Below are 25287 nucleotides of genomic sequence, written 5' to 3' on the forward strand. Positions count from 1 at the left end.
CGCCTACCCCGTGTACCTGACCTAAGTCTAATGCGTGGGCGGGAATAGAAAGTTACAGTTTTAGTTTAAGTTTGTTTTTGCCAAGTGAATAACTAAAGAATTCTCTAGGAGGGGTTATTCAGTTCTGTACCTGGAATTTAGGATGAATGAGGAATGGTATCTCTTTCTCTGCTCTCGATATTCCAGGCTGCCTGCGAGGGCTGCCCAGAAGCGCCGGTGCTGGGTCTCTCGGCTTGAGATAGCAGCGCGTCTCTCAGCGCGTCAGGAAGGCGGGGCTGCTGCCTGCGGGGTCTGCTTCTGCTCTCGGCTTCGGCAAGTATGGCTGCTCCGTCTTGTCACCACGCGTGTGTTTGCATAGGGCAAGGTCGGCAATATTTATACCTTAAAGGTGCCGGGATTGACGTAAGGATGGACATAGGTACGTCAATAAAGATGTCATACGACTTGCTCGTTAGCACATTCTTTACTAAAGTTCTCTGTGAAATCAAAACAATGGCCGCACGGATTATCCAGGTTGTCATAGGTTTGATTTGTTATGAGAACGTCGTATGCCTTATCAGGGGCTGGAGGAATATCGCTTGTCTAATTAGATCTCAAGCGTTATGACCTAATCAGATAACACGTTCCTGTGCCGTAGTGTGACTGCGTCAGATAACGGTATCTGCATCATGGGGGTTTTCTTGCCTCATGGGCTGACTGTTAGTTAACTAGCTAGTAAGTTTAACCAGAATAGGGTCAGGAATAGGGGGATCGAATCAGAACCTATAGAAATACACGACAAATTGTGCAATATTTTAAAATACAAATAAAGCAAATACAAATAAAGCAAAGTAACACAACCTCCCGGCTTCCGCCTCAGGAGGGAATCACACACACGCTAGAATGAGCGCCGAGTTCTGGGTGCCCTTTTATACTGTCCGCTAGGGTGCGTGTTGACGCTTCCCCAAGCAAAGATGGCCGCTATAGAATTCAACCCGCCCGGGACACCGCTGTCTCAGCCCTGAGTCGGCTGATGCTGGTCCGGGTCACCAAGGGGTATGGGAGTGAGTCGGAAGATGCCGCGCTTCGTAATCAAGCAGGGGGCCAGAGGGGACAACAGTGAAACCGCATTTTGGACCTATATGGACCTGATATCACCATCGATCACAGTCAATATTATGCTGTACTGTATCTTTGTGTCAATGCTTATTATGAAAATCAACAAATAACATTTTCAAAAAAGCAGTGACACATTGGGGGCGATTACGATGCATCCCAGTAGGGCTCTGACCAATGGTCAGAGCCTTTCGGGCAACTTCTTGGTTTACTTTCCGACTGCCTATCTTCATTTTAAAACATTTAATTGCACAATCCAAATGAACCACCAGTGAGACCCCACCTGCCCCTAGAAGATACCAACACATACACATATCTGAACACTTAACAGGGACACTTAGGGGCTGATTATGATGCGGCCAGGTAGGGTTCTGACCGACAGTTAGACCTTTTGGGCCGCTTCTTGGTTTACTTCCAGACTGCCGCATTACAATGCTGCCGGTTGGAAACTACACCCGCCGTTCATTCCAGATGGATTCTGACGGGCTCAAAGAGCCCGTCGGCCCATTGGAGGCCGGCCTGTAAACCCAAAGGTTGGACTTTCCACCCGTGGTATTATGATGCACCTATCTTGCCACTCTTTTAATCCCTGCCCCCCCATGTCGTGCAAGGATTAAGACCACCTACCATTTTCCTATGGGAGAATGTACTACGCCTAATTTTTGGCCATAATACATGCTCCCATAGGAAAATTTTGGAATGTGACTGAACAGTGTTGGGTCGCATCCTAATCAGGAGGTCGGGACCACCAACTGGAGGTCGATCGCTCCCAGTTCCAAGACGGTCTGCCCGACATCGTATTAGGCCCCACAATGAGGAACTTGAGATGACAGGACAGGACAAGACAACCTAAATAACAAAAAATTAATCCTAATGTTCTCTACAACAGATAAATAAAACTGAATCAATGTGAAACATGGATGACGGATGGGACCTACAAAATATTTTCCCCGCCATTCACTCAGATATACACCATGTATCCTAAATATCAAAACACAAAAGCAGCACTTACTATGAGCTCCTACACCATATCAAACTCAAAACAAATAATTGCTACCCCAAAAAAAGAATCATGGACTTGGAGCAAGTCATGAGTCAAACCATTCTAAAAATGAACACTCACACAGCCATACAAAGCTGTTATTATCATTTCAATTAAAGCATATGGAGGCACCTTCAAAATACAGAACTAAGGGCTTAATTACAACTCATAGGGGTATGGTAACGGTGGTATCCCGACCGCCCTATTACAATTAGGGTGGTCGGACTGCCATTGCTCCACAGCAGCCGACAGGGAACCGCCATTGCCTGGCGATGTTGCGGCATTCAAAAGGCATCAATAAGTAGCGGTCCCACCAAGCATATCAGGAGTGTTCCCTCTGACAAGGTTTTCAAGGCAGTTCCTCCTCCATGAAAAGCCTGGTGGATAGGAAATGTGCCTCTGTGCCCTCGGGTGCATACAGGGGGGCACAGCATGTGCCCTGTGTGCATGCACCCCAGTTCCTGCACAGCATGGACTTTTCAGTCCATGCCGTTCAGGACTGTTTTTGGCGTTCCCATTGTAGTGCTCATTTTAGAGGCACCAGCTTGGGAAAACCATAAAAAAGCCCACCAGACAGAAGGAATCTAATAATCTGGTGGGCGGCCCGACCATGGGTTTGGTGGTGCCAAACTCGTAATCAGGCCCTAAGTGTAGAATATTCTACAAACAGCCAATTTGCCTTTGAAATAAACAAAAACATACGGACCCAGGATGCTTGTTTCTGGTCCAGGGAGGACCTGGTCTTGCAGTTTGGGCTGGACTATTCCCATGTGGCACAGGGTCAAGGCTGATTTGCATATGGTTGGGTCCAAACTGAGATGGTGAAGTGAGCTACAGAACGATGATGGATTCAACCCAGCTCTGTGACTGCGGTGAGTGTCTGAAAAGTTTCAGCACTCTGTCCATTATCTCCTTGCGTTTGCCCTGTCACAGAGGTAGCCAACTACTACAATGTACTAATAGAAAGCCATTTATACAAACAAAAGGATGTCAAACGTAGCCCCCTAATAGACTATTTTGAAGACACTTGGGTTGGCAGACTGAATCGGTCTAGACACAGACTACAACCAAAATTCCATAACCATCGGGGAAAATCTATGACAGCACCTTGCCACAAAAAGCCAGAACAAACAATGCAGTGGAAGGAGGGCAAACTTCCTTCTAATCCACATTAGGCAGAACCCAACCTACACTGTACACATTTAGAGAAGCATTACAAAAAGAGCAACACTGCCAACAACTAAGAATGGAGCTATTGTTGCCCAAATTGTCCCTAACCTTTGCAAACAAACCAAAAGAAAGGATGTAGGACATGCCACAATTTAAATTAAAACTCTTCATAAATAACAAAGGTGTATATTACCTAGAAATGTTGCCAAAAGCATATAATAAAATAAATAGTAACCTTCCAAAGTCATAAAAAACTCTGTCAATTTCTTAACCAACATATTAAACATTGTATTTATAAAATAATAAATATAACGTTTGCTTACATATGTTAAGACAATAATTCAAATTCCAATTTTTATTAAGACTGATATAATAAACCAATCTATACTACTATTATAAAGAGAGAACACAAACCTTTGAGCCAGGTCAACTCGGGAACCACAGCGCCAATCCACACACCCGAAACATTGTACAAATTGTCAGGGTGTGCAGATGGACATAGGCTATAAAAAATAACAATAAAACGTAAATTTTAAAATGTAACTTTTAAAAAAAAGTAGTGCCCTGAAAGTAGCGCCGGCCGCGACGCTGCGCTGGCCGCGACGTAGCGCTGGCCTGGACGTTCGTGATGACGAGGAGGAGCGGCGGACATGGAGCGGCGGTGAAGTAAGGAGCGCGGGGAGAAGCGACGGCTCAGGTGCGTCATGACGAAGAGGAGCGGCAGACATGGAGCGGCGGTGAAGTGAGGAGCGCGGGAAGTAGCGGCGGCTCAGGTAAGGTAAAGGCACATTGGAGTCGGGGCGGGAGGAGTCGGGGCGGGAAGGGGTTGGGCGGGAGCGGGTGTGTACAGAGGGACGGGCGGGAGGAGTCGGGGCGGAAGGGAGTCGGGGCGGGAGGGGGTCAGGGCGGGAGCGGGTTTGCACAGAGGGACGGGCGGGAGCCCTTAGTGCACGCAAGCCTCAAATGCTGCCCCAGCCCCTTTCTGCCCCAGGCAACGCTGGGGCGGGCTGCTCGTATATATATAAACTATGCAAAATACAATTTTATCATCACCAACAAAGAAAGTAAAAAAAACAACTTAGTCCTGCACATAAATTAGGTACAACACATAAACCAAACAATGGCACATAACGATCACATAATGTATGCACAAACATTATCAAATCCCATTTCCCACCCAAAAGAAAATTAAGTACAGTTTTGTAGTTGCAGATCATTCTCTTTTTCCATTTAATAAAAAAACAATCCACCAACAATTGAAAAATATTGTACAAACAGCCCAAATAAAATGCAAAAATGAAACAAACCCAATACAAATTCCTTGAAGCAATGTAGAAACCAGAAAAACCAGAAGAATTGTTTAAAAAAATATACGCTCCAGGAAAACTGAAAATAAAGGAAATCAAGTTTAAAAGCAATGTTTTATGATAAACCAAAAGTGGTTTCCTTAATAAAAATCAAACTCCAAATGCCTATAGGACACATTTGTAGACAAAACTTGCAAAGTAAATAAAAAACTCACCCTCAAAACACATTACACTCCCCAAAATACATATAAATAATAGTTAATTTAACAAAACATAGCAACACATTACTAAAATAATGTAAAAAAACACAAAACTGCAAGCCAATCAAAACCACTAGCACTAATACATCTAAATATACATATACACACACACACATATATATATATATATATATATATGACCTACTGGCGGTCGCCAGTAGGTAGTTATAGTTAGGACCTATTATGCATATGAAATCCACAACATTCTATTGCCAATACCTTTGGCGCCGATTGATGAATCTTCTCGAAATTTTCCAAACTTTTGGCCAGCTCAGTTCTGCTCCTTCCCTGAAAGTTTGGGGGTGATTGGTCAAGCAGGGCTGAGAAAAAAGGGGGGTCCTCAAAACGTGTTTTCCCCATGCAATTTCCCATAGGAGCTTTAGCCACGGCTACAGCCCGAACTGCTGAACGGAATTACACGAAGAGGTAGTGCTCAGTTCAGGCATGTGCCTTTTGCTTAAATGGTGTTAATCTGTTCAGTAGTTCCTGAGTAAATTACAGTTAAAGTCAGTTATATATCTATGGGCGCGGTGGATCAGCGGATTGTGCGAGGATTGGCATTGTACCATATGCACACCGTCCCGATCACGCGCTCAATGCTAATTGGCTGTCAAGCGGTTCTAAACATTCGAAACCAGGAACTGTTGGCAGCCATTTTGTGCCTCGGTAGAAGCGAGGCTGAGCAAGTCAGTGGAATATGTGTGCAAAACGTAGAAAGAGGGCAGGGTAGAAATAATTTTACCCTGTAGACCTGCTTAGGGAGTCCCAGAAGGACCCCCCGGGCCAAATTGTTATTTTTTTTTTAAACGGCAGGTGTGTGTAGGGTGCGCGGACTCTGCCGTAAAATAAATAAAATAAAACTGAGCTTTTTTTATAATTAGATCCCGGGGGTTAATACCGGGATCGTCACCCCAGGGCTAAAAAGAAAACAATGGTGGATGGAGAGGTCTAAGGTCCCCAAAGCCGTGGGACCACCACCCTGAGGCTTTATTATTGTAAGAGGGCTACTGTGTGACCCCCTTCCTGGAGCAGTCGAGGGCCCTGTTACTCCCAGGGCTATAAAAAAAAATGTTTGGGGGGCTGTAAGGTCTCCAAAGCCCCGGGGACCACCACTCCCCGGGGATTTATGTATTGTGGGAGGGCCAGCTCCTGCAGAGATTGATTTTCTACATGGGGAGCTGTATGTTAGTAGCTTCCCATGTGTAAAAGCAATGCTGGTTCCCAAACGCGTAGAAGATGTGCAGCAAAGACGCTGGATTTATGCACCTTACAGATTATGAGTCGTGCATGCAGCGCGTGCACACCAGGGGGTCGCACTGCCGGGGCTACAAAAAAAATGGTTGGGGGGCTGCAAGGTCTCCAAAGCCCCGGGGACCACCACTCCCCGGGGCTTTATGTATTGTGGGAGGGCCGGTTCTTGCAGTATCCCGGGGTGTCCATTCTGCCCTCCCATAGCAAGGAAATCTGTTCTCTCTTTAAAAATCTAAATGAGATTGATTTTCTACATGGGGATCTGCATATTAGTAGCTTTCCATGTGGAAAAGCAATACTGGCTCCCAAAACGCGTGGAAGTTGTGCACCAAAGACGCTCGATTCGTGAATCCTACAGATTATGAGTCGTGCATGCAGTGCGTGCACACCAGGGGCCGCACTAAGCACTGCGCTGGGTGCGCGAGTTTTAATTTTACCGTTAAAAAATAGTCCCTATCAGTAATTTCTAATATCCCGTGGACCACATCCCCCGGGCTTGTAATAAAATGTTAGGGAGCATGGGGGGAGCCACAATGCCCCCACGGTCCCGTCGGCTCTCCGCGTCCTTCGGGAGTTGGCATTGCTTTTCTACATGGGGAGATGCTAACTTGCATGTGGAAAACCAATCTGGTTTGTATTTTGAAAGTGAGAATAGATTTCACTGCTCTGTCTTTTAAAATCTAAACTAAGGGGCCGATTATGATTGCGTTTTTTCCGCATCCTCCGGGCCGGTGGAAGTGTCCGCCGGCCCGGAGGATGCGGAAAAACCGCTGCGGAGCCTTCAAAGACCCCCACCAGATTAGGATGGCTGGGGGGTCAGGAAGACCATCCGCAGCTTTTCCGCCACGGTCGCCTTCCGACCGCGGCGGAAAAGCTCTAACATGGCTGGCAGTGTCTATCTATCAGACACCGCCAGGCATATTAGGATGTTGGTGGTCCTATGCCTTTCCACGGCGGCATTTCCGCCGTTGAAAGGCATACGGTCTTTTCTTTGGGGGCCTGTTGCGGGCCCCCAGGGGTGAAGGGGGTGGGGGGTGCACATTGGGGGTACCTATGGTACCCCCCTGCCTTTGCGTGCACGAAGCGGCAGGCACCGCGCGTTGCCTGCCGCTTTGTGCATGCAAATGCACTGCTTTCATTTTTAACATTGCGGCGGGTGCTGCACCCGCCGCAATGTAAAAAATACAGGATGTGACCGCCAGGGTGGAGGTCACATCCTAATTTGCACGGAGGGACCGCCGCTGCCCCTGCGGACGGTCCCTCCTACTCTGGGGTGTCGCAAACACGAGTGCGTGCAGGACACAGGGGCCTCACCCGCTTGGAGATACAGTAGCGCTATAGGAAGACTGGCAGAGCGTTCCTACCTCACAGGAGTGATATTGAATTGAAGTGGGAACAGGATCCACTTGGTTAAAGAACGTGGAAGTCAATCAGGCTGTATTTGGAACTACATTGACCAGCATGCCTTGGTGCGCCCACATGGGCGGGACTTCATATTTGAAATAAAAAAACACTTGTTCTTACTTACCTGTTTTCCCGCTTCATGCCGCCAGTGATCAAGAGCTCAAGGCCAGATGGAATGCACGCAGCCTGACTGAACGCTGCTGCTTGCGAGGTGTTGTGCTGTAACCCTGTGTGTGTGGCTTTCTCTCAGGGGCAACCTTGGCGTTTTATATATATATATATATATATATATATATATATTCACTGAAAAAACCATAGGTTATAGACCATATATAGTTAGGAATTAGCATTTACAAAACCTTGAAAATTCACTGAAAAAACCATAGGTTATAGACCATATATAGTTAGGAATTAGCATTTAAAAAACCTTATTTTACTCACACAAAACCATTGAAATTCCATATATAGTTAGTTGCACTAACTATATATCGCGCACCCGCAATCCACTGCTGATCATGTCACATATTACATCATTCATGACATGGTCAGTGACATCACTGATGACATCATCTAGTGTCTGTGTGTTTTTGTAAAGTTTAAATATGTTTTACATATTGAAGAATGAGTGGATGTATGGAAGACTGAGTGTGTGTGTGGCTGGCTGGGAGGTGTGTGACTGTGCATATCAATGTGTACTTGTATCAGTGATTGTATAAGAGAGTAAGTATGTGTTAGTTTATGTGTGAAAAGTATGGTGTTCTGTGTTTAACTGTATAGATGAGGAAATCGAAGTGTGATTGATTCTTCACAGGACTGACTAGGTGTATGAGTGCATATGATAGTGTTGTAATAATGAGTGACTGTATTTATGAGTGATTGTATGGGTGAATGAGTGAATGTGTGTGTAGACGTAGGAATCAGTGAGTGCGTATGTAGTAACTGGTATTGGTGTGTCATGATGTCATCAGTGATGTCATTTGAGATGTCATCAGTGATGTCATCAGTGATGTCATTTGAGATGTCATCAGTGATGTCATCAGTGATGTCACTGACCATGTCATGAATGATGTAATATGTGACATGATCAGCAGTGGATTGCGGGTGCGCGATATATAGTTAGTGCAACTAACTATATATGGAATTTCAATGGTTTTGTGTGAGTAAAATAAGGTTTTTTAAATGCTAATTCCTAACTATATATGGTCTATAACCTATGGTTTTTTCAGTGAATTTTCAAGGTTTTGTAAATGCTAATTCCTAACTATATATGGTCTATAACCTATGGTTTTTTCAGTGAATTTCATAGGTTTTTTAATAGCAAATCTTTATAAAAATAATACATTTTAAATCTAATTTTATATTTTATAATTTTTTTATTTTTTTTTAATATTATTTTTAGTGCGCTCCCGGGGCGCGGACAGGTGAACGCACGGGTAAGCGCAATCTGGCGGCGCGCCCCGAGGCGCGTACTAATGCGCGTCCCGGAAGCGCTATTGTCGAGAACGAAAACAACATCGTGACGTATCGCGTAGCCGCCACGCCTTGCGTCATAAGACACGTATCGCGTAGCCGCGAGATGCGTCTTATGACGCACCGCGTAAGCGCACCCGGAAGCGCATACGATCGCGCAACGTAAGCGCCCCGATGCGCTTACGATACACGCCCGGGACGCGCCCCGGGCGCGTAGCGTAAGCGCGTCAAACCATGTGACTTTAAAATAACACTTTTCATTGGTTCAGAACTTTTTTTTTTCCAAATTGTGTGAAACCCACCCATTTCTCTCACTATTGCTTTGTACTTGGAGAGAGCAAGAGCTGTTGTGTCTACTCTATCTCCTACTTTTCTGATCTCCAGCAATGGCTGCAAGAGAGTCATCCAGCAGTGATTCAGAGGGATTTTTGGATGAGGACCCTCCTCAGCAAAAGAAAAAAACCCATTTCATTTGGAAATTTTACGACATCCCAGAAGGACAGAAAAAAGTGAACGCTCCCAAAGTAACATGCAAAATATGTGGGAGTAGTTTATCCAGAGGCAATCCTCTGAAAAAATATAGTTTTGGCAATGCCAATTTGATCCGGCATGTCAAAAGAAGACACCCTAACAACTTTGCCAGGGAGAGTGTCAGAGAGCTGGCACGGAATGTACCAACAGATGGCGGCAGCACCTCCACTGGTGGAGCAACACCTTCGGGACCACCCCGTGGAAGAATGATCCCTAACATTCAGCCGGTGTTTGCGGGCATCAAATTTTTGTGCGCAGAGTGTGACGAACTGCTCTGCTATGGGGAGCAGAGTGTTGAACTGATTGCCCTAAAGAAACAGCAACACCGCTGCTCTTCCAGTCCCTAAATTTTCAATTTTTTTTGCTCCTGTTGAGCAGTTTTGGAATCCTTGTTTTTGTTTTTCCCTTGAAAAAAATACAAAAAAAATATAAAATTGTTTTAAAAAGTCTAAAAAAATATAAAACAAAAAAAACAAAAAAAATATATATATAAAACAACAAAATGAAAAAAAAAGTTCTTTTCAGAACTACCTCCAATTTTTAAAAAGAAGCTTTATTTTTTTTAAAGTCTGTCATTTTTAATCTCCATGGTACGCTCCCCCGTACGCTCCCCGGTGCGCGTACCGGGCGCTCATCCCCGCGAAAATCGATTTTTTTTTAATTTATTTTTTTCACCCGCGGGAGCCTTTTATGGCCCCCACATGAAACCTAGGGGGTCAGGGGGTGTGTACCCTGCTCCCTCTTGCTCATTTCCCCCTTTGATTTTTGCCACCTCTTGTGTCTCAATCCTACCGAGACACAAGATGGCGGCCGCTGCGGACTGTTTCGAATGTTTATAGACACCCGAGAACCAATCAGCTTGCCGTGCGCAGATCGCGTGGCGCGCCTGGAGCGCTCCCCTGTACGCGTACGTGGGAGCGCTCCAGGCGCGGCTCTAGATATATATCTTTTTTTGAACGTTAATTTCTCAAAATCCACTGGAGCACATATATTGAGACCTACAAAAGGCACATCGGGCTACCAGTCCCTACAAATTTGCCAAGTTTCGTGCAAATCCATTCAGCCGTTCGGGCTAAAAATGAGGCTAACCGCCCTATGGAAAACTCAATGTTAAAAACACGTTTTGGGACCCCCCTTTTTTCTCGGCCCCCCCTGGACCAACTCCCCCCAAATTTCCAGTGGCTGCTCAGAAACAAAATGTTCCATTTTGCTGAAAATTTCAGCCAATTCCGTCCACAAACGCCAAAGTTATTAGACATAGAATTTTCAAAAATCCCATAGGGAAAAAATCCTAACTATATATACCTACTGGCGACCGCCAGTAGGTAATATATATATATATATATATATATATATATATATATATAGATATATACATATATCTATATATATATATATATTTTATCGAAAGAGTATTGATGGAATTTGTCTAACTTTGTAAACAACATTTTAATGTATTTTACATGTCATTCTTTAAATGTATTTCACATCCAATGATGATACAAATACCTAATCAAAAGTATTATGTGCCTATTTTAGTATGTCTTTTATGTCTAGTCACTACTTTGCACAGGTGATCTCAGTTTAATCACACACTAGCACTTTAAAAGGTGTACCTTACAATACAAACGCTGTCATGTGATCAAGGCTCCGCTGAGCCGAAACGTCTGTGACTCTTTCTGCCAAATAAAATTGTGAAGTACCTCGAGGTCCATGTCCGGTGTTTACTTGCCAGCAGAGGGAACTGCGTGTGCCTGTGAGGAACGGAATTCAGGAAATATAGCCAGTGGGATTCGTCCTGGCTTAACACGGGACCCTTCTTAATAATTGGTCGACGCCATTACACGAATCTTTCCCCTGGACGGCGTTCAGGAGAATACATGCTCCGGAAGGAGAAAGGCGTTTGACCCCCAGCTACCGAAACTTGATTGGATTACAGAGCGGAGGATTTTTCGGCACCTTCGGCTGCAAGCAACTCGGGTTCGAGTTGCAACTGTGACTGTGGTGAGCGGATCCGAAATACACAGGCGCCGAAAATCAAGTAAGCTCTATGGTATAGACGGACTTGCTGGGAAAGGAGAGAGGTTTAAAACTGGTAAAAAGTTTAGACAGCCGTCGATCTAACACGGATTGCTAGACGTTACCGGTATTCTAGTTTAACATTGCAGAAAGATGTCGGGTGACAGCGTAAGGGAACGGGAGACGTTAGCAGCAACGACGTTCTCCGATGACACCCCTATCCCAACTAATATACATGGGAGGAACAACATTGAAGCTAGTGGCAGCAGCACAACCAAAATTAAAGAATTATTTAAGAAATTGGAAAAAAAGTCATTTCAAGAGCAAGCCAAGTGGTGGGAATCTAAGTCACTGCAGCGCTACATCGAGGTGAATCGTATCCCAAGGGGATTGAGAATATTACCTGCCCCCACCTATGATAATCCAAACCCTGACCTGATGAAAGAGTGGGCAGAGATTAATTTGGAGGCATCGCGTCGTCAGGTACAGGTGCTCATCAAATATGCGGACATAGACAGAACCATACTCCTCACAGAGATAGCGGACCTACAGGAGGAAATAGATGGCCTGGGGGAAGAGGAAGAAAAAAACAGACTCTCCAAAATCATGCAGGAACGACTAAAGAAGGAGGAGGCAAAAATTGTGGCAAGAAAATCATATAAATTTCAAAGAGACAGAAATGATTACGAACTTGGCCAAATCTTCACTTTTGCGCGCAAGTTTGAGACTTTGCGCAGGGGTGGTCCGAAACAACAACCCAAAGCAAAGAATGCCCAGAGCCACACTAGTACCTCAACAATGGGAGCCGATAGAATGAGTGACTCATCGAGTGCCGCAATTAGTTCTGATCCGGATACAGACTCGGAAGCAGACCGCCGCAGGCAAGTACAAGCGGCGGGTCTTCCGAAACTCACACCAGGCCAGGAAATGATTTTTTTAGGCCAGGACAGACGGAACACCCTAAGGTCCCATACAAGGGGCAATCAAGAAAACACAGGGCAAATTACAGGCGCCGCCAGAGGGCGCGGGTGGCAAAAAAGAGCATCTCAGAAGAAGAGAGGAGGTGGAACCGGGCGAGGCAATGCCCACCAACAGGAATAAATGGAACCACCAACCGTACTGTTGTGAATCTAACAGACTTGTCACTCACAGAAAAAGAGGAGAATATACTCAAACTTGGCCTATCATATGCAACTCCATGTGACTTTGATTATGCTAGCACACGGTGTAATGTTTACAAAGCGGTCAGAAAACTCAAGTTACGCAAGTTTTATGCTATGAAGAATAAAGAAGGAACAATACCTGATATGAATCCAACAGTTGTAATAGAGGAGTCCGAAGCATCACAAGGAACTCGGATATTGAGGGAACTGTGGGAGACTGAAGGAGCAGGATATGGAGAAACCCCATGTAACAATGAAATCAACAAGGGGATTGATGAGAGTGGTAACAGAATTTCAACTACCACCCAATTTAAAGGACCATCTACATTTTATCCTATCCTTCTGAGAGACAACATAGATATTTTTCACGAAAATGTTGTAGCTGAGTTAAAGAAGTTGCAAAGTCAAATTGGAGGCAAAAAACGCAAATACTCTGCCCAACAACAACAATACAAGGCTCTGATTGGAAAGTTAAATAAGGAAAAGAATCTGGTAATCAGAAACAGTGACAAAGGGGGAAACGTTGTCCTCATGACAAAACTCAATTATGACAAAGAGGCATACAGACAACTGAATGACCATCTCTGCTATGAGAAAATCAATAATCGAGAGTTATTGACTATTAGAGACCAATATCATCGTAAACTTTGCAAATGGCAATCAGCCAAACTCATCACTGATACTGAATTCAAATATCTGAAGATTGATCACCCTGTTACCCCAATTCTGTATTTTATACCTAAAATACATAAGGACTCCAACCATCCTCCAGGAAGGCCAATAATATCTGCACGTGGGGGCCTTCTGGAACATACCTCAATTTATATTGACTATTTTTTGCAAGGTTATGTTCAACAATTGGGGTCATATATACGCGATACAGGGGACTTTCTAGTCAAGATCAAAGAAGTACAAATTCAGGAGGGTGATTGGCTGATAGCACTTGATGTTACAGCGCTCTATACGAGCATTTCACATAGCGATGGGTTGGAGGCAATACGTTACTACCTCTCCAGAAGGGAACCAGGCAATGAAAAACATACCAAAATGCTGCTAGATATGTTGAGTTTCTGTCTTAATAACAATGTGTTCTTGTTTAACCAGCAATTGTACCGTCAGAAGCAGGGAGTAGCAATGGGGGCCAGCTTCTCTCCGAGCTACGCATGTTTGCACATGGGGGCTTGGGAGGAGCTGGTCCTCGACTATGGGTACCAACATATTATCAGGAACAATTTAGTGGCGTGGTTCCGCTTCATAGATGACTTATTTGTCATATGGAGAGGTAGCTATGAAGAAGCCCAGAAATTTGTGGAGGCAATAAATGACAATCCCCTGAACCTTAGATTCACAGCGACTCTGAGCCAAGAAAAAGTTACATTTCTCGATGCCGAACTCTACATCAAGGGCAGTCGTTTGGAATCAAGGGTATTCAGAAAAAAGACGGCTGGTAACAGCATTCTCCATGCTGCAAGTGCCCACCCCATGCATTTGATCTCCAGTATTCCCTATGGGGAGATGCTGCGTTTAAGACGCATTTGCAGCAACCCCATAGATCTGGAGCAGGCGCAGAATGAAAGCAGAAGCAGGTTCCTAGAGAGAGGCTACTCTAGTAAAGTGGTCGATCAAGCCATCCAGAAATCCATGAATATGAGTAGAGAGGAGCTCCTGATTAGAAAAGTAGACAGGGAGCCAGATATGGGACAGGACAAAGCTATACCTGAAAAGATTGAACCTGAATGTTTTAGGCTAATAACAGGGTTCACTAGTCAACATCGACAAATTAGAAGAATAGTGAACAAACACTGGCCTATAGTGCTTAAAGATAGTGTGATAGGCAGTATACTGCCCAAACAAGTATCATTAACCTTTAGCAGGGCCCCCTCCTTAAGGGATCACATTGTTAAAACTAATCCTGACCCTTTTGTTAGAACAGAGTGGTGGCAAAAAAACAAAGGTTTTTATAACTGTAAGGTTTGCAAAGCCTGTACCCATGGCATTAACAAGAAAGCATACAAGGATGGATTTACTGGTAAGAATCATGAGATAACCCAAGTCTTAACATGCAAGACAGAATTCGCCATTTACGTCCTATGCTGCCCGTGTGGATTACAATACGTGGGCAGCACGAGGAATGCTGTCCATAAACGTATATTGCAACATTTGCGAGCAATAACGAATGAGGACAGCACATACCCAGTGGCGCGTCATTTTAGAGACCAACATCAGAGTAATAACAAGGGTCTTAAATATTGGGTTATCGATTCGGTTATCAATAGTAGACGGGGTGGAGATAGGGAAACCAGGCTCAGGAAGCTCGAAACAAAATATATTCTTCTGCTGAATTCTAAGGTGCCTTTTGGGTTGAATGTGACAGAGGACCTCCACACTTGCTTGCTCTAAAATTAGATTAATATATTTTTTGTGGTGTGCTCTCCCCCATGTGGGTAATGTCCAGGGTGGTCATCCGGCTGGGTGACTGTTGTGACAGACCCCGTGGGGGCTGCGAGCACACACCAACAAATATTATAGGAACTGCTGCTATAGGAAATTTAATTCAGTTATATTAATCAAGTTTTTATCACTGTGCACAATTTTAACCATGTTAGGAACCATTACAATGAAATATACTATAGGGAACCTAACAATGGATTTTTTATGGTTTTTTATTATTTAGGGTTGGGTTTATTTTGGGTATTTATGACCCTGTTAGTTTTTACTCACTCTCTCACACTTTAACTTTTAGACATACCAACAATGGCACACTAATAAGGTAGAGAACTTCATATTATATGCATATTAATTTAATTCGGGATGTGAATTAGGAATCCATCACACATAGCATGACCAATCAATATCTTTGGATATATTAGAGATAATATACGGGTAAGAACCTTCATAAAATCCCTACCACTCTCTATATCAGATTAAATCTGATCGCAAGTGTTGAATACACCTTAGTTGGGCCTATGAATTGTAAAAAATTGCATATTTGCACAGTTCTGTAAAAATTGCATATTTGCACAGTTTTGCTAGATTTGCACATTTGTTAGGATGATGCACTTTAGCACGAATTTGCACTTTTAAATGTTGGCACTTTTGCACTTTATAGCTTTTTTGCACTATGTAGGTCCAGATACAATGTTGCTGATGTATATAGTCGAGGGGTAGGCATATGGCAAATGTGTCTGACAGGAAGGTTCTTTTAATCTATTTATCCGTTTTTTACTACTGATGGTATTTTACATTTTATATTTATTGTCCAAAGAATGAGTTTTATCGAAAGAGTATTGATGGAATTTGTCTAACTTTGTAAACAACATTTTAATGTATTTTACATGTCATTCTTTAAATGTATTTCACATCCAATGATGATACAAATACCTAATCAAAAGTATTATGTGCCTATTTTAGTATGTCTTTTATGTCTAGTCACTACTTTGCACAGGTGATCTCAGTTTAATCACACACTAGCACTTTAAAAGGTGTACCTTACAATACAAACGCTGTCATGTGATCAAGGCTCCGCTGAGCCGAAACGTCTGTGACTCTTTCTGCCAAATAAAATTGTGAAGTACCTCGAGGTCCGTGTCCGGTGTTTACTTGCCAGCAGAGGGAACTGCGTGTGCCTGTGAGGAACGGAATTCAGGATATATATATTCTTTGCACCAACTTTCCTGTCAAAAGAAGGGAACTCGAGCCTCAGATTCATAAGCGTGATGATTTTATTAAGCAAAATGGTCAAAAACGCCCGACGTGTTTCGGTGCTGCCGCACCTTGGTCACGGGTGACATCAGTTTGTTCATTTGTGCTTTATAAAGTGATTCAAAATTGAAAAGACATAAAAGTAGGACTACCCGTCCCTTCACAAGTAAGGTCAGGACCTGAAATGGCGGCCATCTTTGAGTGTCTAACAACATCACTCGGTGTCAATTTCATACTGTTTGGCATTGTACCTTAGTGATGTATTATTTTAACTTTGCATCAAACAAAAATAAATATAACATAATAACATGATAATAGTAAGCATAAGTGTCATGACCTCTATATCAACTAACGTTTTGAATCACAATTTCATATCAAATTGGTTTTGCCTAAGTGGGCACATTCATCATTGGTGATAATCATTATTTATTGAAATTCTACATATGATCCATATATATTCTTGTAATCAATATATATTCTATATAGATTCTGCAATTATGCCCAAGTGCGCTTGTCTGGCACCATGCATGATTTCTGTGTCCAGTTATTTCATTTTGGAGTTTTCAAAGTCATTGGATACTGCCCAAGTGGGCAATTTGTATATCCACCTAATGTCACAACAAAATAGATCATCACGTATGATTGACACTTCTTAGATTCCATTTCATTTGGCAGCCAATAGGTCCACGTCCCAACTGTGTATGTACTACTTGTCTCCTACAAACTTAAAAAGGTATAATCGCTAAAAATGTGGATACAGATAAAAAGAAAAAACTGATAAAAACTTTGGTTATTACAGTGTTCAGTCCTGTTACATGGAGTAGGTTGAAATGGTACAATAGTTATTCATTAGCCTAGATGAACAGATAACTCCTCATCTTTATTTAAACCCAATGGTTGTACCGTATCATATTTAATTATCATTCTAGACTCGAGTTGGCGTAGCTGTTTAAGTCTGTTTCCCCCCCTCTCAGAGATGGGAATCCTGTCAAGAGCACAAAATTGTAATGCCTTTACATTTTTGTGATGAAAGTCCTTAAAATGTTTGGCAATGGGATAATTCTGGGACTGGCGAACACTTATATATATATATATATCTGCAGCGTGAACAAGGGCACCTTGGCCCGAAACGCGTCGCTGGTTCTGTGGGTGATGTAGTAATAAAAATTACATCTTGCTGACTTGTTGGTCCGGTCCTCTACTTGCTGGCGTGGAAGCGTGGGCTGCGAGCGCAGAGCGTGCAGAGGAGGAGTGGTGTTTTCATATATATATATATACTATATATATATATATATATATATATATATATATATATATATAATATATATGCATAGTAGGTAGTTATAGTTAGGACTAATCATCCGTAGGAAAAGCGGTTTTTGATTTGCCAACCTCTTTGGCGCCGTTTAACGAATGTTCACGAAATTTTCAAAACTGGGGGCGAGCCCTGGTCAGCTCCTGTCCTGATAGTTTCGGGGTGATTCGTCAAGCGGGGGTTGAGAAAAAGGGTGGCCCCAAAGTGCATTTTCCCCATGTTAATTTTCTTAGGAATTTGCGGAACAGGCTACAGCCCGAACTGCTGAACGGAATTACTCCAAACTTGTCAAAAAGGTAGCTCTTGGTTCAGAAAGTGCCCTTTTTTTTAAAAATGGTGTAAATCTGTTAAGTAGTCCTGAGGAATTAAAACAATAAAACTTATATATCTGAGCACCGAGGAGGAGTCGCGACTCCTCTCGGGCACGAGCTTCACTCTGATCAGCTTCCAACACTCCAAACCAGGAAGTGTTGGCAGTCATCTTGTGACTCAGTACAACCGAGTCACAAGAAATGAGTAAATAAAAAGGTCAAAAACAAGAAAAGGGGGCAGGGTACAAATACCCTTACCCCCTGGGTCTGCTCAGGGGGTCCTACAAGGACCCCCAGGGCCAAATAAAAGCTTTAAAAAAAAATCGTCCGAATTTGCGCTGGGGTCACGAATACGGCTGAGAAATCAAAAATGAAGCGCAGACTCCCGCGCTTCATAAATCTTTAGCCCCCATGTGACCAGGCTTAGATTTGTTCTGCATTCCAACCATCAATTCTGTGTCTTTTGCTTTCTCGCCCAAAGTGCACCAGGTATGCCCAGAGGTGGGTCCCGGGCTCACTGTGAAACTGGAATCAAGCTATCCTGGCTGAAGAGGAGTGAAACCCCAAAACCTGTCCTAGGATGCGTGTTTCTGGTCCAGGGAGGACCTGGCTTGGCAGTTCGGGCCGGACTGTTCCTATGAGGCACAGGGTCAAGACTGATTTGCATATGGCCAGGTCTAAACTGGGGTGGCATCGTGAGCAAGAGAATGATGGATTTAACCCAGATCTCTTGACTAGGGGTAAATGTATTATTTTGTTCTGCATTCCGTCCATCAATGTGTGCCTTTTGCTTTCTCGTCCTAAGTGTGCCGGGTATGCCCAGACGTGGGTCCCAGGCTCACTGTGCCACTGGAATCAAGCTATCCTGGCTGAAGAGGGGTGAAAGTCTGAAACCGGTCCTAGGATGCTTGTTTCTGGTCCAGGGAGGACCTGGCTTGGCATGTCGGGCTGGACTGTTCCCAAGAGGCACGTGGTCAAGACTGATTTGCATATGGCCAGGTCTAAACTGGGGTGTCATGGTGAGCAAAAGAATGATGGATTTAACCCAGATCTCTTGACAGGCGGGGAATGTTTTGATTTGTCCAGCATTCTGTCCATCGATTGTGTGTCTTTTGCTTTCTCATCCAAAGTTCCGGGTATGCCCAAACATGGGTCCCAGGCTCACTGTGCCATCAGAATCAAGCTATCCTGGCTGAAGAGGGGTGAAAACCCGAAACCGGTCCTAGCATGCTTGGCTCCCGTCCAGGGAGGACCTGGCTTGGCAGCTCGGGCTGGACTGTTCCCATGAGGCTCAGGTTCAAGACTGATTTGCATATGGCGAGGTCTAAACTGGGGTGGCAAGTATATGAGAAGCATATTAGGATCATTTTTTTAAATGTATTCTTTATTCACACTAGGTATTGATCTATATTTTGGAATGTTTATATTTTAGAACTGTCATCTAGATTGTAGAAAACGCGTTTGTGAACAAACTAGATAGCATAATAGATACCAAACTGAGTATATTCTTGTTGAATGATCACAGATATGTGTTACGTTCTTACCTTGGTTTTCACATGCACTTGTGATTACTGCATTCCAGCATACTGAGAACATCCTGTCATGAGAATGTGTCCAAGAGACTGTTTCAGGATCAGATGTATAGATGACTATTGATGTGTGATTGTTAATAGCATTTATATAGTGCAAGATGACTCACTTTCAGAGGAGTAGCTCAGCGCTAGTGTATATGTGTGAACTATAAGATAAATAAAATACTGATTCTGCTTTTCACAAAAAAATAAACCTTGCACATTTAAGAACTGGGATGTTGGCGAGTTAACCAAGTTAACCGAGAGGGTGGTCAATGATTTTATACAAATAGAAAAGATGGTAGTGCATTGGTCTTTAGTTGTCCTAAATATTTGGCTTGTTAGGAATGATTAGGGGCCTGATATGCTAAGGCCCATTCACAAAGTATGATGGACTGGTGTGCAAAAAGGTATGCACTTTGCAATGCAACCTATATACTCAGGGTTGCTAATAATTTTTTTAAGTGATTCACTGGTGTGAAATATTTAAAATCACACTGGGAAAGTCATGCCCCGTCCTAATAATATCTAGAGGGCTTCAGATATCAAATATTCATTTTTTTAAAAATCTACTGTTGGAGTGATTACTTATTCTTGACTGCAATGAGTATGAAAATGCTACTCAAATCCAAGTAAAAATATCACGCTGTCTGGAATGAAAATTGCAGGGTTTAAAGGCCACGGGTTGACTGATAAATTGGATAAAAGTGTGAACAGTGGCTAACAAGAAAGAAAATGCATCTATATTCATTGCCTTTTCCATACCATCTATAGCTCCAGCAACCCACTATAATGGTTACGCTTTGGGTCATTCTTGAAGTTTACCCTTTTAGGTAAACATTGTTGCTGAAGCAATCTACTACTATTGTGTAGTTGTCAATACTCTTTTTTGCCTCCTTTATGCCTGCAAACATACATCTTTTAACTCTGCTGATAGTGAGTTCCCATCTAGTGAAATGTAAAATTAGCATTGCAAAAAGTAGCAAAATATGTAGCCAGGCTGAACATTGGAGCTACATATTAAATATGCACCTGCTGGAGTCTCAAGGCTTTCCATTATCTGGTTTTTAAAGTGGAAATAGCCACTTATGTTTAGCTTAGCATACATATTTTTTCAATAATATTGTGGGTAAATATTGAGTACTAAAATATCGACAATGTGAGGATATATAAATAAGTATAAGTTTACTTTCCTTAGGTCCACGTCTGTGTACCTTGATGTAACATTTAATTTCAAGGTACATAGATATTGAGGTGAGAATAGTAAATCTGTACTCACCTATTTGCAGTTACCGTTTGTATATTTAGTCCTTTATATTTTGACCATGATATTTGGTATAAGATGTTTCTGAAGTCACTGTTTGGCATACAACCTACTTGAATGCTATATGATTCATTCCCTTACATATATGTCTCACAGGCTCATACAATAGCAAGGAGAAAGAATGCTACTTTTTATTCATCCTAGGAAATTGTTTCAATTTTCAGCAAAAAAATATTCTATGAGACAAAGCTCAACCTGTTGAATGGCCTGTCAGCACCTGTGCTGCAGGAGCAAGACCACCTGCCATTTCCTGCAAAGATTAAAAGAGTGCAGGTATGCTTTATGCACGGGGGCTGGTGTGTCTCTTGTGTATAAATTCCACATTTCAATTGGAATCTTTAACACATTGCACAAAAAGTGACTTTTTTCAGCAATATCATCAAGCCGAATTCATACATTTTTTATTCTTATGTGTTCAGTGCAATGTTAACACCTTCGCTGCGGCGGCTATTCTGCCTCAGCGCTAAGGGGGCGGGAGGGCCATGCGGCGCACCCATGCTGGTGACGGAACCGCTCCGTCACCAGCCTCGGTTGAGCTGTGCTCATGACGGAGCGGTTCCGTCATGGCCTCGCCCGCTCAATAGAACGCGCCGCGCAGGTGCAAAATCAGCACCGCGCAGGTGCGTCGGGCGGGCCATGACGGAACGGCTCCGTCATCAGCACAGCGCTACCTCAGCTGATGATGGAGCGGTTCCTCATCAGCGAGGAAGGAGTTAAAGTAACAAATCGGTCTTATGGATACATGTCATATTTATGTCCTATTTTGTTTTGCTCTTGCACCATTGAATGTGGTGCAAGAGCAACGCAAAACTTAAGTTATATTTTTTAAGCCAAGCAAAGCCACTTTGCCTGGCTTTGAGTGGTTGAAAAATAGTGAGTAACTCAACGCAGTGCAAATCACTTTTTGCATTACTCTGCCCTGAGAGGTGTTCCATGTGCATTGCATGGGTGTTCCCACGCAACTCCTACGGTTTTTGATGCATTCCCAGATTTACAAGACCTTGTAAATCTGGGAATGTGCCAAAAAGAGATGCTCCCCCAGGGCAGGTGTAACAAGGAGAATATGTTTATAACTCCTTGTTATTTTACTGTATCTATGTGTGTTGCATTGTGAAGCACAGATTGAAAGAGTTTAAGTTTATTTATTTAGTGTGATTAATTAAAATCTTACAAAAAAGTAGCTAAGGTATCATCAAAGTCAAAAAGTTATAAAAGAGTCAATCATTTAGGGGAATATCCAAAACATGATTATATAAAATACATATTTACACAATCCAATATTATATCAAATAAGAGCCTCCAACTTTTTCCCTACAGCACATAGAAATTTCACAAATGCAGAATTCATTAATAAGTCTTCAGGATTTAAACATGCTATCAGGGCTTGCCTACATGACCTTACTCCACGGTTATTGAACAGTCTCTTAAGAGTACGTTTTCTTTCACATTCCAAATCTGGGCAAAGACAAAATAAATGTATAATGCTTTCTAGACCGAATTTACAAAGCCTGCATCATTTGTCATTTTCTGTTCTCTTCCATGGTGGTAAGTGATATAGGGGCACATGCATCAACCTATTTAGGAAGTGCAAACGGTGCGAATCAGTAAATTCGGCCATTTGCGCTTCCTAAATACGTTTTTGGGATGCATGAAACAATTTTTCAAAATTCCCTTTGTTTTGCATTTCCTAAAAATGCGAATGCATTTAAGGAATCGCATTCCTTAAATGCAATGCATCAATTTTCAAAAAAATACGAATTTTGAAATAGGAAGTGCAAATTAACACGAGGTTGACCCTCGTGTTAATTTGCGAAATTCTTTAAATAAGCACAAAAATGCATTTTGGAAAGTGTCATGTTACACACACACATGTCCTTACAACATGTGTGTGTGAAACATGCACTTTAAAATACATTTCAGGGGTGCACCCTTGCAATGCATCAACAAATTGCGAATTCCAAAAAAAAGAAATGCAAAACGGCATTGATTCCTCTGGGCCTCTAGGCCCAGAGGAATCAATGTAATGCCATTCCTTAATTGCGATTCGCAATTAAGGAATCGTAATTTCCGAAAATTAAGAAATCCTAAAAACTTTTAGGATTTCTTTATGCATAGGATTTTGCAATTCCTAAATTGCGATTCCTTAATTTTCGCAATTTAGGAAGTGCAAAATCCTACAATGATGCATGTGCCCTATTGTCCTGGCAAACAACCAAATCTAGCATTGATAAAGATGTGTTTGGTTTTTCTTAGACAATGATGTTTCCAGATATTCTTGCACCTTTTTTTCCTTATAACCATTTATAATCGGCCATGCATGATTTCTTTTTACAAGCGTATCTTTATCCTTTATCAGGGAGAGATGGTTAGTAAGTTTTTTAATTGTTTTTTTGAAGCTTTCCTGTGTGATTGCGGTGTTCCAAAACGTTGTTATGCCAAATTCTTCTATTGCAGTGTTTAGATAGGATGAGACATGTAATTGTCTGTTATTTTTTACTTCTTGCCACAATAGCTGAGACATTAGGTTATCTTGATAATTTTTTCTTCTATTCCACACTTTAAGTGCTTGCCCTTTCCTTGAATATAGCTGAATATTTTGCCCAAATTCCAACGTCACCTGCGTTTGTGAGGCATTCTTTGGCAGGGAGAATAACATTTTGTAAGTTTTAGCCACCGCACTATCGATGACCTCCTCGTCTTTCCCGTTTATTGCCTCACTACTGTACATTAAGGTTGGTAGTAAATTTGCAGCGATTACTTTTAAAAAAGGGGGATAAGACAAATCACTTATAGCTTTCTGGATAGTCCTAAATGCCGCAACAAGGGTATTTGCCTTCCTTGTGATATCCAATTTTTGTGGTAGGAAGTTTCTATTGTCATTAAAAATAACACCAAGATATTTATAGGAAACAACTTGTTCTAATTCGTTGTCTTCCAAGAACCATTTATATTTATGTTTAAGTCACGTGTTTTTTTGTAATAACCATTACTTTGGTCTTAGCTTAATTTATTACCATACCATTAGCCCTTGAATATTTTAATATGCCATTGATTAATCGTTGCAATCCGAGTTTGGTATGACTTAAAAATATAACATCATCTCCATACAACAAGTTGGGTATCTGTTTGTCTGCTAACTTTGGCGGATGTTCATTGATTTAATTCAAATCCGTAGTAAGATCAGCTAAAAATACATTAAAAAGTAAGGGGGCCAGGACGCACCCTTGTGTAAGTCCGCTAGACCTGGGAATTTTGTTTGTTAGTGTGCGTCCATCGCCAATCCTCACCCTGACTCAATTATCGGAGTGCAGAAGCTTAATCATTTTTAACAGTGTGTCAGAAATTCCTTGTTTTTTAAGTTTTGCCCACAAAAGTTGTCTCTCAACACAATCAAAAGCAGATTTAAAATCAATGAAACAAAAATATAAGGGTTGTTTTGCTAAGATTGCCTTCTCAATTAGTACAGATAATATTAGTATATTTGTAGATGTTCCAAGACCTTTAATGAAGCCTGTTTGATTAGGGGGCTGTACCTGTTCCTCCTTTGCCCAATGTGTTAAAATCATTAATAGGATCCCAGCAAACAGTTTTGCATCAGTATCTTGAAGGGTAATTAAACTATAGTTTTCCGGCAGTTGCCAATTTCCTTTCTTAAAGATAGGAGATATTAGTGAACCTCTCCACGAATTCGGAATTAATCAATTCTGAACCAGTTCATTAAAGACATCAGTTAGATAGACAGACCAAAAATCTGGTTCTTCCTTGTACAGTGCAAACGGGATACCGTTGGGACCAGGAGCCCCATCCTTCTGTTTCTTTATCAGCTTGGCCACTTGTGATTTAGTTATAAAAAATTTCGCTGTCACATTCCAGGTCAGTTTTAGTCAGTCCTGTATGTTATATTGAATATTTGCTGAAGTCTCTGGGTTTATGTGTTTTATAAGAAACATAGCCCATTCATCTTCAGTTAGGGCAGATCCTACAGATTTATTTGGTCTAGATAGACTGTTAATTAATCTCCAGAACTCCCTTGAATTTGTTAAAGTACTTCGTGGAAGATTTTTATCCTTAATTCTTGCCTGACTTTATTTTTTTCATTCTAAATCAATTTCCTCAGATTATAATTAATATTTTTTAATTGTACCCATATGTCTTCCTTAAGCGGCAACTTAATTAACTGTTTCCTAAGTCTGTTACGCGTACGTCTAATTTTTCTCACAGTATGCGAGAGATAGATGTTAGTTTCTCCTGTTTCAGTCTGGGTCGCTTGTTTTATTTGTACACATGGGGGCCCATTCCGATTCGGAAAAAAACGCTCCGAATAGCCGTTCGGAGCGTTTTTCCCGTACGAA

The sequence above is a fragment of the Lissotriton helveticus genome, chromosome 6 (genome assembly GCF_964261635.1).
Source record: "Lissotriton helveticus chromosome 6, aLisHel1.1, whole genome shotgun sequence".
Lineage (NCBI taxonomy): Eukaryota > Metazoa > Chordata > Amphibia > Caudata > Salamandridae > Lissotriton > Lissotriton helveticus.